This window comes from Buteo buteo, chromosome 4 (assembly GCF_964188355.1).
Source record: "Buteo buteo chromosome 4, bButBut1.hap1.1, whole genome shotgun sequence".
Taxonomy (NCBI): domain Eukaryota; kingdom Metazoa; phylum Chordata; class Aves; order Accipitriformes; family Accipitridae; genus Buteo; species Buteo buteo.
In genome coordinates, this window is record NC_134174.1 from 25,514,890 (window position 1) to 25,528,763 (window position 13,874).

The window sequence follows — 13,874 nt, forward strand, 5'->3', positions numbered from 1 at the left end:
AGCTTCATGTAAATGAGACTTCGATGTGCTGCAAGGCACTTCTTGTAAAGCAAAAAAGGTGTCTCAGTCCTCTTCTGCCTTTCTCGCCCTCCAGTAACTGACTGAAGTTGTGAAGTTAGTTCTGAGTTAAAGCCAGACGAAAGAGGTGCTATCATTATTTATGAGTGCTGGTGGTCCACTGGCAGTGTGCCGTTAATAACCAGTTTTTACAAGAAGTTGGACATTTCCCAAGATATTTTTCTCCTGTCTTCTGACTGACCTCAGTGGCAGCTGTTGAGTGCAATTATCTCAAAGGTCCACAAGGCTAACGAGTACCTCTCCACAGCAAATACAGTGAGTTCCAAAAGCAATCTCTATCCTTTCACAATGCTTAATAGTGAATACCTCAAATGCCAGGAGCTAACGCAAGGTGTAAGTTCTCTGAACACTCATTTTTGTACCCATCCAGATACAGTTCACATACATAAGTTTTTTTCCAACAGAACAACTCTTCACATCTGCTTGTCCTTCTTTTCTGAAGTACAAGCTCCTTATCCAAAGCTTTCCTCACACAGACAGTAATGGTATCAAAAAAAATACCATGTCAAATCATGATACATTGTCAGAAAAGTGACAAATGGAGTGAAAGCATGCTGATCATAACTTTATAGCGATTTTATCTGGAATAACTTTCTGCTTGCAACATCTACATGTGCAGTGTTTAAGGGGTTGTCTGACCACATGTTTTTGCTCCACATCTGTCAACTAAGGGCAGAGATCTGTTTGCACAGTGTAGCGCTCTGGAACATAAGGATACTCCCACAAGTATTTCTGGCTTATAAAGCAAGAAACGGGTTACCTTGAGGCTGTGGTATGTTCATCTGGGTTTTATATGTTACAGTTGTAACACTCTTCATATTTTGTAAATTATATTAGTTACTTCAGATGTCAGATGACAGAATTTCAAAATGAAAAGGCACTTCTAATCATTAATGTAAAATAACATATATAGATTTCAATCTTCCACATCATAACAATTTGCCACAGTCAAAGAGCACATATGATTTGTTTTATACCTTTTGAAAATGTGCTGCTTCTTCCATACAGTTCACAGAATCACTGCGTCACAAAATTATTCCAGTTGGAAAGAACCTCAGGGGGTGTCTAACCTAACCTCTTGCTCCACGCAGACTCAGCTATGAGATCAGACCAGGTCATTCAGGTTGCTTTGACTATTCTGGTCTTGAAAACCTCCAAGGATGGAGCCTGCACAACCCTCCTCTGCAGTCTGCACCACTTGACTGTCCTCAAAAGTGAGAAATGCTCTCTTACAGGTTCCCAGCCAGAAGCTGCTCTGTTTCAATTCGTGACCGTCGGCTTTTGTTCTGCTGTGCACCTCTTTCATAAAGAGCCTGGCTCCCTCTTCTTGGCAACCTCCTCTTAGATAGGAAGACCCCTATTAACTCGCCCTGGAACCTTCTGCGCTCCGGGTTAAAAAAGACCATTTCCCTCAGTCTCCTCAGAAGGAAAGTGCTGCAGGCCAATTGCACCCTAAGGGCTTTTTATGCTGTAGCTTGTCATGCACACAACCACCTAAAACCTAACAGTGTTGAGATTCAATTTTGTCAGCAGAGGCTGATTAGTAAATATTCTGGAAATTCATATGCCAGACTAAGCCCAGTGGAAAACACAGCTAAGAGATCTCTGTAATCTCTAAGAGCCTAATGAGTAGTGCTGAAATGTAGAAGATGCAAGTTCAAATCCTTTATGTACTGATTGATGGGAGTTCAGTTAGTGGTTTAAGTAAAAAATCTCCAGTGGAATAAGCAGAGACTAACTCTAAAGTAGGGGTTTGTCTGGTATGGGGATTCTGCTCCACTGTAGGCAACTGTTTCATAGATTTAAAAAACCCAGACAATAAAAATCTTTTTACTCTGAGCTGTAAATATAATTCCGAATTTAACCAGCTGCACTGTACTTGTTGTAATTAAGTTTTATTTGAATGACTGCAAGTTTGACAAGTCCTCTATTTGATGTTACTAGTATTTTAACTCCTACTTAGATAATCTGCAGCTTCAACTAAACAAGGCACTGTAATTCAGCACTTACTTGGAGTTTACTATTAAGTCTAGTTATCAGTCATAGTTCTAGTCTATAAAGACAAGATATTTTTAGCAATACAGAACTCAAAATATGTATTAAGTTACATCAGCTTCTCTCTGCTTCATTAGGAGAATGGACATGGTAGATCCATTTGCAGAAGAACCTTTACAAATATTTCATAGTAGTTTTCTGAGTTGTGTAGTATGACACCAAATGCAATTTATTGGAGACTAGCAATAGCACGAACCATTACAAAAACACGGATTAAGAAAAATCTATTGCAAACATATCTGCAGTTACAGCAAAGGGCTTAGCCATCAGTCACTACAACCAAAGTGTCCTAAATAATAAGAGTATCGAACAAAAATGTCTCTTCCCATCTTAAAACATGCCCCCGTAAATTAATCAATAGTCTGCGCACGGAAAGCTACATGTGGCAGCTGTGCAGATAACAGAGGGGTAGGCTCTTGGACTGTCTTTTTACTCCAAGAATTGCTTGCTCCAGATAATCGTCTCTTTCTTATAAGGAGTAACTGAATAACAGTATTTCTGTGGTTTAATAGATGTGATTCCCTTAGGAGGATGGAGAGATGAGATGTGACAAAAATTCCCAGTTCTGTGGCAGAAGATGGAGCAAGCTGGCAGGGTAACATCCTATTCTCACTAAGCACATGCATACTCCCCATTCACATCTTCCTGCTTTAGGTTTACATGTTTAAGGTTAAGCACTTGTATCAGTACTTTGCTGAGTCAAGAACAAAATACTCAGCATTGCACAGGAACAACCACTTCAATTCCTGCAACTGCTGGTGCTACAGGCACAGAGCCTTCTTTCTGTAGCATCTTTATTGTAAGAGCCCCCTTCCACAGCTAATAGCCAGGAAACTCACAGGTCTTTTCTGAAGCTGCAAGACAGCATGCAAAAATTGTGGAAAGGCAGAGTGCAAGCTCAACGAATGTCTTTTTTCTTACCATCACTTAAACTATACTTCTGGTTTTAAAAGTGATCATGATCTCTGAATTTGAGAAGGGAAAGAATAGAGTTGCTATCGACTTTGAGAAGAGCTGCCTTCTGTAATGTCTGGATGGCATGGGTTAGGCTCTCCAACTCACTCCCTGGAGGACTGCCTTTCTCCATTCACTTTACTGAGGACTCTGAGAGACTAATGCTCCAGCTTAGGCATCTGAGAGAGATGCTCAGATTTGGACAGGGATGAATGCCTCTCTCCATTTTGTTCAGGGGATCTTCAAACATACTACAGACATAGGGAATTAAGATAAATATGGATGTATTTAGGATGACTATGAAATCCAAAGTTGTCTTAAATTGTTTTAACTATAACATTTTATGACAGAGACTAGCTATTGACACAAGAGTATTGTATCATTTGTATCTTGGTATGTAAATTGATGCTTCGTCCCATATTCCTGTTTAAAGGTGTCCTGTAAGTTATGAGACAGCAGCTGAAGCAGTCTTTAGTCAAAGGATGGAGACCAGCAGCTCCAGAAGTTGATTTGGATCACACCAAAGTTAATAGCCTTCTGGAGAAACCAGAATGATTTCCCACAGAGGGAACTTACTGTAAGAATCCCCCTAACACAGATGCCCCCATTAAGTGTTAATGCAAAGTCAATGCTGTTATCAAGAGGAACGGAATTAATCCATGTCCTTATCACAAGAAATTAAGTTTCCAACCTTCTTAAAGTCCAGCACTTGCTCAGCAAATGAGAGGGTCAAATCCACATCCAAAATTAAGTGTATGATGTGCTCTTTCCATCTTGACAGACACCTACCCCTAAGACTTAGACACCATTCATTTCTTTCTTCTTTCCAGGAAGAAGATTTTTCCAGATGGTCCTTACTTCCTTTCAAGCTTGGTATTTCTGGGTTAAGGAACACTTCTGAAAGAGCCCAGAGTGGCAGGCTGGGAATTGAGAGCTCAAAAGAATGAAAAAAACCAAACCAAAGTGCATTTTTGAACCTCTATGCTGTATGTTAATTTGCTGTGCTGTTCATATTATTCTACTATAAAATAATAAAAGCAAATAATAATATTTGCAGGTCAGCTTTTATATTTCAACTGTTTTTGAACAAGTTATGATGTGTTTCACACCTAAAGATAGCGAACAGTCACAAAAATATGTGACTGGAGCAAAGCTTTATGACTTCATAAGGTGAGGGGTGAACACTTTGAATTTTTATTTCACAGAGACTAAAGACAGTCTTATCCCTCGTGGGTTTATTTCTCTATTGTTTATTTAAATTATAAATTGCATTCCTAACAGATGATAAAACCCTGGATGAAGGGTAAAGCCTCAAGGCATATAAAGAAAAAGTGAAAAAAACCCACAAATTTATACTTTCAAATAAAATTATTATGGGAAAAGTGGTTTTGCTGTTCGATTTCCTTCATCATCAGTCATCTTTTTTCCCCTTTTCTCCTCTTTCACTTCCTTTTCCAAAACAAACCTTTATGCAAAAATCACATTACCTCTATAATGACTTGACCCTGTATCGGTAAGAGTTTTAGGAATTTTCAGTGGGTAGAGGGTCAGATCTAACACAGGTCAAATCATTTAACATCATATGCTGAAATATATGTATACAGAATGTCCAGCACCCTACAAGTCTTTAACTTCTGAACATCATATCCATCTTCAGATACTCAGTAGTCACAAAGTGGCACCACAGTTAGGAGAGCAGGTTTGAACTACATGTATCTCGTGTGCCAGTGGATGCAATCAACATCCAGCTAAAGAAGTTTGCAACCACATTCCCTACCTTCTGTGATCACAAGACTCATGTAACTTTGCATGCATGATTGTCACACGTATTTTATCAGGATTGCTCAGGATGCAAGTTACACGAGATAGATTTCATCTGATCAAATATTAACAGCTGAAACACAGACACTACATCTTTATAGCTAAGCCATTCAGAGAACTAAAATAGATATTCAAAACAGATCAGCTGAACTGTGCCTTAAAACTGCCAGGTTTTCCCAGTTGATTGTAAAGGCATCCAATGGAACAAGCTCAGCTGTAGAGGTCTACGTTGTTGAAAACAAAAGTCAGGTAAGATGGATCCCATCCACAGTGTACAGACTGAGAAAACTAATCAGGTCACAGAAGGCTTCCCTTCCATCCCACCACCATATTTTCATTTTTGCAGAGAGTGGGGACCAAGCAAAATATTTGGGACAGAGGCTCAACATAAGCTGTCAATTACCAGAGCACCCTTTAGAAATGCACATGGTAGCTCTTCAAGTACCATGTCAGCTCTCTGGCAACTCATTGTCAAACGAATTTCTTCTAAGCCTGCTACAAAGCACAGAAGGAATCCACACTACTGTTCTACTGTCAAAAGAGTAGACAGCAGAAGATACTGTTAATATTTTTTCTACAACAAACCAAATATAAAACTTAACAGGCCATACTATACAGCAATTTCTTTCACAATCTGCAGCAGAAGCAAAGAACATATGAACTTCGAATGGGCTTTGGAAACAGTTAATTGTGGGGAATAAGCCACAATAATGAAAAACAGGGCTTTGAGGCTAAACTGAAAACTGTACTATTTTCAATATCTCGCTTTCAAAGGGAACAACAAAATGCATTCTGAAGAGATTATACTCTTTCACATTTCTTTTTTTTTGGGGGGGGATTTACATATTTTTCTGGGCTCCTGTCTAAAGCTGATGATTATTAATTTAATTTATTGTAAAACAGAAAAGAAATAATCAAATACCTATTGAGTGTGGTATACCTTTAATCCATGACACAGTTTTCTGTATGTTCTTTGCTGAAAACAGCCACAAAATACAGAATTAGTGAAGTAAAACAAAACAACTACAATGCTCCATTTTCTTTTTCTGAAACACTGTTCTTTCTAGCAGAGGTCTCTGTCTTTATTAATGAACCTTTCAGACAGAGCTTGGTCTATAATGCCTCACCTTAATTTGGCCTGTCAGGCATTCAAACTCAGTCAAACCTACAGAACAGGGAATAAAGAGTTTCTATCTCAACCTAAGCTCTGGTGGAAAGAATTATTAAAGAAGGTGTGGATGATGTATTGACTCTGCTTTTCTGGGTCTGTGCCTGGAAGAGGTCTCTGAAAATGTCCCTTGGCTAAGGACATCACAACTTCACCCATCTGGACGAAACACCAAAGTTGCATAATAAAGCCTACTGCTATTTTGGCCTTCCAACGCTTTTGCCAGCAGGATCTTCCCATACAGAAGGACCAAGTTGAAATTTTTAGATTTCTATGGTTATTTTTGAAGTCTTATCTAGGCTTAAAATATGATACACAATAATTTTGATCATTAAAATCAACATTTTTGATGGCTAGACCAAACATAGTCTCAATAATTGAGACTGTTTGATCTTCTACTTATTACAAATAAGGAAGCCTTGAGCCTTCTTTCACTGGATTAAAGCATCAGTAAGGCAGCATAGAGTGTGTGTAGGTAAAATCTGTAACACAGTGTTACAAGAGGAAAACGGGCAGCCTAACATACTCTTGCTTAATGATGCACAAGTGTGTATGCAACCACAGCCCAAATTTTATTTTCAGAAACAACCAGACAGACTCTGCTTCTAATAAATTAACAAGCATCTTGACAAGATATGTTCAGCTCTTCTGGTACCTATGTGTTAATACACATTCTGAGATGAGGAATGTAGCATCATTAAAATTGAAAAAAGTAATCATTTCAGTATTGGCATGTAATCACAGGTATTCTTTTTGCAGCTGCTGTTTTACTGTTTCCTTTCTGTCCTATTTCTGTTCTGTTGTTTCAAAAGAACAGAGCTTTACATACTCTGGCTTTGTTCAGCACACTAGAGCTTAGTATAACTTTAACATATGTGACATAGCTGATGTTAATAGATATAAATGTCCCCTAAAGTAGTTTTCCATATTTATTTTGGAACAGATGTTTTACCTCTTTTTGTGTCCTTGGACACTGGCCATTCCATAGGACTCTAACTGCGATACAATTGGAGCTGTGTGGCTAAAACATGTTTTGTTCAGCAAATGTATCTTCCTTTAAGTTGGAATTACAACCAATGTGAGAGGAAAGATTTTATCTAAACAGGAAAAATATTAATAACTTACTTTCATTGTGCACAATTGACCAGAAATGCAGAAAAAGTGTTAAATGCTTCCTATGACTATGCTGTAAAAAAGAAATTATATTAGAACTTTACCTTTTGTGCAATATATAGCTTCTCATACTTTTACACAGCAATTATCCTCAGATAGACAAGGGCACTTCAAATAAAATGCTTTTGTCTATCATCTCAATTTGGTGTTATGAACCTGATGTAGAAAAAGATTTCTAGAAAATTTATTGATTATTGATTAAGCTGAACTTCTGGAAAAGCATTAGAGCAGCAGTATATAGTTGGAGATCACTTTGCTAGCAAGTAAAATATGTTGTTTGAAAATGTCTTTGTTTTCTACTACATCACAATTCATTAATTTAAACTAGGTAGACATAATAGCTCGCTTTGAACAATGGATTAAAGTAATTGCTTTCTTTGTTTTTATACTTTTAGGTAGATCATAACACCACAGTTCTGTTGACCTCCAACAACCTCATAATTCTTCAGTAATCATAAATGAAGCCTTTATTCTTGAGCCCAGCTTCATTTTGAGTTAAAATCTGTATCACGAGTTTGTCTTCAATTCAGTGACTTCCTTTTTCAAATTCTGCCTTCATTTCCCTAATGTCCGTATGTATGGTTACATGGCTCCGTAACAGAATGTTTACTGGATCAAAAACAAGGGAAAAATCTCATTGTTCTAATGATGGCATCCATCCCAAACCGTATTAGCTACAAATAATTGCTTCCTAAATTGCTCAGCTGGCAAGGAACATCCTGGTTTAAAACCCTCTTGACCTTTATCTTTACAGAGCAAAGCATTTGTGAGCAAGATTTCTGGCAATAAGAAGTATTTAAATTATAATTCTCTTGTTTCACTGCTTAAAAACTGAATGGAAAGAAAAGAAGTTCTTAAGCTCAGATATGTGAAATAGAGATAGAGCAAATCATTACCAGTTCCATTTTATTTCTAGTTTAGGCTAAACTAAATGCAGCATGGCACAGCTTTTTACAAAAAGAGTCCAAGTTGTGAGAATCACAGACACGCAGAACAGGAAAGAAACCCATGAGTAAAGAAACCCTTGAGGTCATGTAGTTCCATACTGAGGCACGATCAAGTTTACCAGCAGTTTTACTAATCTCACTTAAAGTCTTCCATTGAAGGGCATTCCACAACATAGCTAAAATGTCGAGAGAAACCACATAATCTATTACTCATGAAATGCTAAGAAACAGTGATGGGTGAAAGGAACGAGCAATAATGTTCTTTGCCAAATATCTGTTTTCCATTTATTATTTCTTCTTTATAGGACCTTTCTTTGTTTCATAAATGGACCTATAACTAACCATTATTAGAAAGGAATTAATTCACAGGGCAAAAAGCAATTCTCTACAGATCTGCAACTATAAAGTTAATTAAAACCAGTGCAATAGAGAAGAGGCACTAGCATGAATGAGTTTTCCTCCAAGCACAAGAAGGATTCAGAAAAAATTGAATCCAGAATTTTTAACCAAAAAGGAAATTTAAACAGAAGACCTGATAACAGAAAAGTCCAGATTATTCATGCTCATTTCAATTAAAAACAATAAAAAATATAAATTCATATAAGATTCTGATTACTAATCCCAGTTACTTTTACATTAATATGACTGAGTCAAATTCTTCTGAGTGGAGTTTTTGATTAAATGTGATATGAAAGAGTATATGGTATCCTTTGGACCTTAATGAATTCTTTCCTTCAAAATGTCAGAGTAATGGTAGAGAAGCAAGAAGAGTTTTTTATTTGAATGTGATGGAAATAAACAGTAGTTTACAAAACTGTAAATAAGAATGTTAAAGAAATAAAATGTATAAGAATAGAAAAACAATATTACTGAATGTGCTCACTCTTCCCTGCTGAACTAACCTGTAAGAGAGTACTAGGATATATCTTGTCTCATATTTAGCTTCACATTAAGGCAAACTTGGCACAGCTTCTAGCTTGGTGAGTGGGGAGTTGCAGTCTGCCTCGGCAGACGATGCTCCTGCCTTACAGTGCCAAAGGTCTAGAGGTTGAAACCTAGCTGCAGTCATGTGTAGGATACATACACAGCAAGTCCAATCCCCAGCTAGAATTAGGGTCCCTACTAATTGGTTATATCCACTTGTGTGTCTGAGTGCCAGCTGGCAGGCACAAAGTATTATTTGTGGTATTAAACAAAGTGGAAGTGCTACAGTCAACTCAGATCTTCAAAGACAGGTGAAATTCTGCTAGACGCAGTGAAAGTACTCACTGCTCTGCACCGTGGGGCATACATACAAAGGAGGTGAGAAAAGCTGTGGTCACAGAAATGACAGAAAAACTAATATATTACAGGATGGATTCTGGCTTGAAAAGTGTCCAATGTCCTTCACTGAACTGTGGGGTGATCCACGTAGCTGAGGTATTCTCAACAGCCTTTGCACTTAACTAAGTTTCATGGACTCTAGACCTGTGGACTCAGAATAATTTAGGTTGGAATGCACTTTAGGAGTCTCCAAGCAGGCAGAGATGTGATAACTCACTTTTTGAGAGCTCCCAAGTAATTTAAATTCCAGATACTGCAGTCTAGAAAATTTGTTTAATTTTATTTTGAAATCATCTACATGCATTTATACAAGAAGAGACTGCACCTCTGCTGAAGAGCCAGTAGCAAACAGCTGACCAGCAGCAACTGAAACCAACATAGCTGGGAACTGGTGCATTCACTGTTTGGTTAACACACCTCTAGTCAAAGGTGTCCCAGTGAAAGGTTTGAACCTCTTCTGGAATGAACAAGCTGCAGAACCTTCTCAGTAATCCAGTTTTGTCTGATGTTCCTTCTTGAAGCCTCCATCTGCGATCAATGTCATAGAATCATAGAATCAAACATAGAATACCAGGTTGGAAGGAACTTCAAGGAGCATCTGATCCAACCTTTCTTGGCAAAAGCACAGTCTAGACAAAATGGCCCAGCACCCTGTCCAGCTGAATCTTAAAAAGTCCAATGTTGGGGAATCCACCACTTCCCTGAGGAGATTATTCCGATGGCCGATTGTTCTCATTGGGAAAAATTTTCCCCTTGTGTCCAATCGGAATCTCACCAAGAGTAACTTGTACCCATTACCCCTCGTATTTTCCATGTGACTCCTTGTAAAAAGGGAGTCTCCATCTTCTTTGTAGCCAGCCTTTAAATACTGGAACAGGGTGATAAGGTCTCCCATAAGCTTTTCTCAAGGCTGAACAAACCTGTCTCTCAGCCTTTCCTCATATGGCAGGCTTCCCAGTCTTTTGACCATCTTTGTGGCCCTCCTCTGGACCCTCTCCAGCCTGCCCACATCTTTTTTTATAGCGGGGATGAAAACTGAACACAGTATTCCAGGTGTGGCCTGACAAGTGCCGAGTGGGATAATGACTTCTTTATCTCTGCTGCTGATGCCCTTCTTGATGCAACCCAGCATCCTGTTGGCTTTCTTTGCACACTGCTTGCTCATATTGAGCTTGGTGTCCACCAGGACCCCCAGGTCCCTTTCCACACAGCTGCTCCCCAGCCGGGTAGAACCCAGCCTGTGCTGCACTCAGTAGTTTTATGTTTTATTATGTTTTCCCTGGTGCAAGACCTTACACTTGTCCTTGTTGAACTTCATAAGGTTTTTGTTAGCCCGTTCTTCCAGCCTATCCTGGTCTTCCTGCAGGGTGGATCTCCCTTCCAAAGTCTCCACCTCCCCACTCAGTTTGGTATCACTGGCAAACTTCATCAGGGTACACTTGATCCCATCATCCAGATCACTTACGAAGATATTGAACAGCGTTGGGCTCAGTATCAATCCCTGAGGGACCCCACTTGTGACAGGTTGCCAGTTTGAAAATGAGCTATATACCACCACCCTTCAAAAAAAGTCTCTTTGGACATCCAGTAGCCAAATTAGGGGTAGAAAAACTGAAAGCCTGAACAGAAAATGAATCAGTATTTCTGAACTTACTTTTCACATGCATCAACTAATTTCCAAAGGAATTATTCCAGTTTTATTGTAGAACTTGCCAAGGTGATAATAGAAGTGTTTTATGCCTTCCATTGAGCCCCTATTTTGCTTTAGTTCATGTTTGTTTTAATAGAATATTTAGTTATATACAATAATTCAAATGTGAAATTTGGTGGAGTATTTCTGCAAATCCAAGTACTAAAAAATACCTATCAAATAAAAATAAATGGTCCTGTCTTAGACCTAGGGTTAACACTGCAAACACTCAAAGCAGCAAATATCTGTTAAGTTTCTTTATACTCCTAAAGACAGCCAGAGGTATGAAAAAGTTATTCAACTTGTTTCATTCCATTTTTCTGGTGTGCTCATTTCAAATGGGAATTCTGAGGTTCCCAGGCAAATTATATTATTAAGGGGAGTATCTCAGTCTTTCAGTCAGTGAATGAATGGTTCAGTCCTTCATGATTTTTTCTGATTTGAGGTCAGGTGTGTTATGCCCTCAGTCCTGTTCTGGAAGTTGACTTGAATGCCTGAACTACTTATGTAATGTTCGTCATACTCAAGCACTACATTCAAAGTCTAACAAATACATTTTACCTGGTCTTCAATATAACACCCTTACCCCAGCTAGCAACAAACAAAAGTTAGAGACAGAAATATATTAGTTCCCAGAGGTTTGAATTTAAAAGACTGCTGCTAAGAAAATGGGATATTATATGTCATAAAATCATCACATAATCAAAGCAATAACAATGAATTATGGTTTTGGCTGTGATCCACCAAAGTTTCCAGATGCTTTGCAAAATGCACAAAACTACAGTCTGTACTCAGTTACAATAGCTTCAGTTACTTCAGTGGGGTTACACCAGACTGGCACAGCAATAGCTGAATGCAAGCTCAGTCCTCATTTGCAACAATAAAATATAAAAAAATATAAAACAGCTTAAAAAAATGCAAGTTTTTTCTGATTTTTACTGATTACAGTGAACTGCTTCATAATGTCAACATAAAATATGCAATATATCTGAAAAGAAATGCATGAATATAAGTAAAATAGAGACAATAAACTGTGCCAAGCCCTTCTTGTGTTGCCATCCTCCTAAAACTTTCCCCTCTTCGACATGCAACTTCTGTGTTGGAAGTTTCAAGGCCCCATGTCTCACAGTCTGAATTTGCCTTCATGTCATTTGGAATATGTGCTAGCCATCACACATATTTCTGAAAGACTTCTGGATGTTTATTACTGCTTTTGAAAATGCATCCTAGTCATGTGCCCAAATCTCCTTGAAATCTGTGGCCAAAGCTGAGTGCAGAATTGAAATCAGTACATGCAGAAGTGTATTTTTCAAAGGGACTGAAGAGGGTTCGGGTTTTGTAAGCCAAGCACCTTCTCATACCTCAGCACAAACTCTTTCCAAACTAAAAAAAACGGGGCATTTTATCGTGCCCACTGCAAGTTAAGAACTGCCAATAGCGATACATAATGCAAGTTTCTCCTGGTGTGATCTACAATGCTTTGCTTGCTGTTTAGCTGATGCCTTCAACATGGACGTCTTTCACATTTTCCTCTTAAAGGTTTTTTGGTGGGTAGCATTGCCTTGTAACACCAGCTGCTTTCTGTCTGTATGTGAGAGTAAGTAATACTGGGATCTGCCTATTTCTAAAAGCTTATGGTGCATTTTCTCTATCTTTATCAGGAGAGAGTGGGCGTGGGACAAAATGCCCAGTCTTAGCACCCTCATAAACAGTGGAGACTCCCTGGGCTCAGGTGCAAGGAGGCAGAACAGCTCCCTCTGTCCAAGTACTTTCTGCACCATCCAGCGAACTGGACAACTAATGCATCTGCCCAGCCAAGGACTCACAGACAACAGCCTTACATCCCAGCTCGCAAAGTCCTTGGTACGCACTTCACCAACAGCCCCTAAAGTGCTCAGTGATTTGCAGTATTTAAGAGGGCAGTAACCAGGGGAAAAGGACTTCAGTGCAGGTGTTCACTCTATTCTGGGTTTCACCACCTAGATGACCTTACAGTCTTTTGTACTCATCTTCCAGTTCTGCTTGGGACATACCCAATTTTTTTGCAAGTTTGAAAGTTTTCCTGACATCCACTTTCCTCTTACAACCGTGGAACTGGAAGGTTTGTGAGAGTGCAACCTGTGTGTGAACTTTCCCAGTGCCTGAGCTGATGAATGTTGTACTTGCTTCCTAAGGGGAGGTGGATGACTGGGAGCATCAGCTTGTTCAGTGCAAATTGCAACCTCATTCCCTCAACCTATATACAACCTCCTAACAAGATACAGCAGAATTCTCAAAGGAAATGAGAATAGCGAGAAAGTTGAAAGGAAAAAGGAAGGAGAAAGATAGAAAAAAAATTTAAGTACCATAAAACTTCAGGCAGGAGAAACGAAGTACCATAATCTTGTACTGTTATTAATTTTATTTTAGTTTTTCTCTGAACATGAGTTTTAGTTTCTCCAGCCCTCTGTAGCAGTCAAAATATTACAGTGGAAGACTGAATGCACAAATGAATAGGGAGCAGCAGTGGCAGAGGTTATCACAGACAAGAAGCTTTGAATACCAGAAATAAAATACTGAAATACCAGTATAAGTGCACCTGCCAGGGACTGAGATCTACTGCTGTAAATGTTGTTCTCGCATGGCTATTCTGTTCAGTGAATATGCTGCTTGTAGAGACAACTGT

At 38.7% G+C, this 13,874-nt stretch overlaps 1 protein-coding gene across 1 annotated transcript in view; it reads right to left on the bottom strand.

Moving 5' to 3' along the window:
• The window catches only part of CPED1 (cadherin like and PC-esterase domain containing 1), a 170,010-nt gene that overhangs the window by 42,313 nt on the left and 113,823 nt on the right, over nt 1-13,874 (bottom strand). The window lies entirely within an intron of this gene.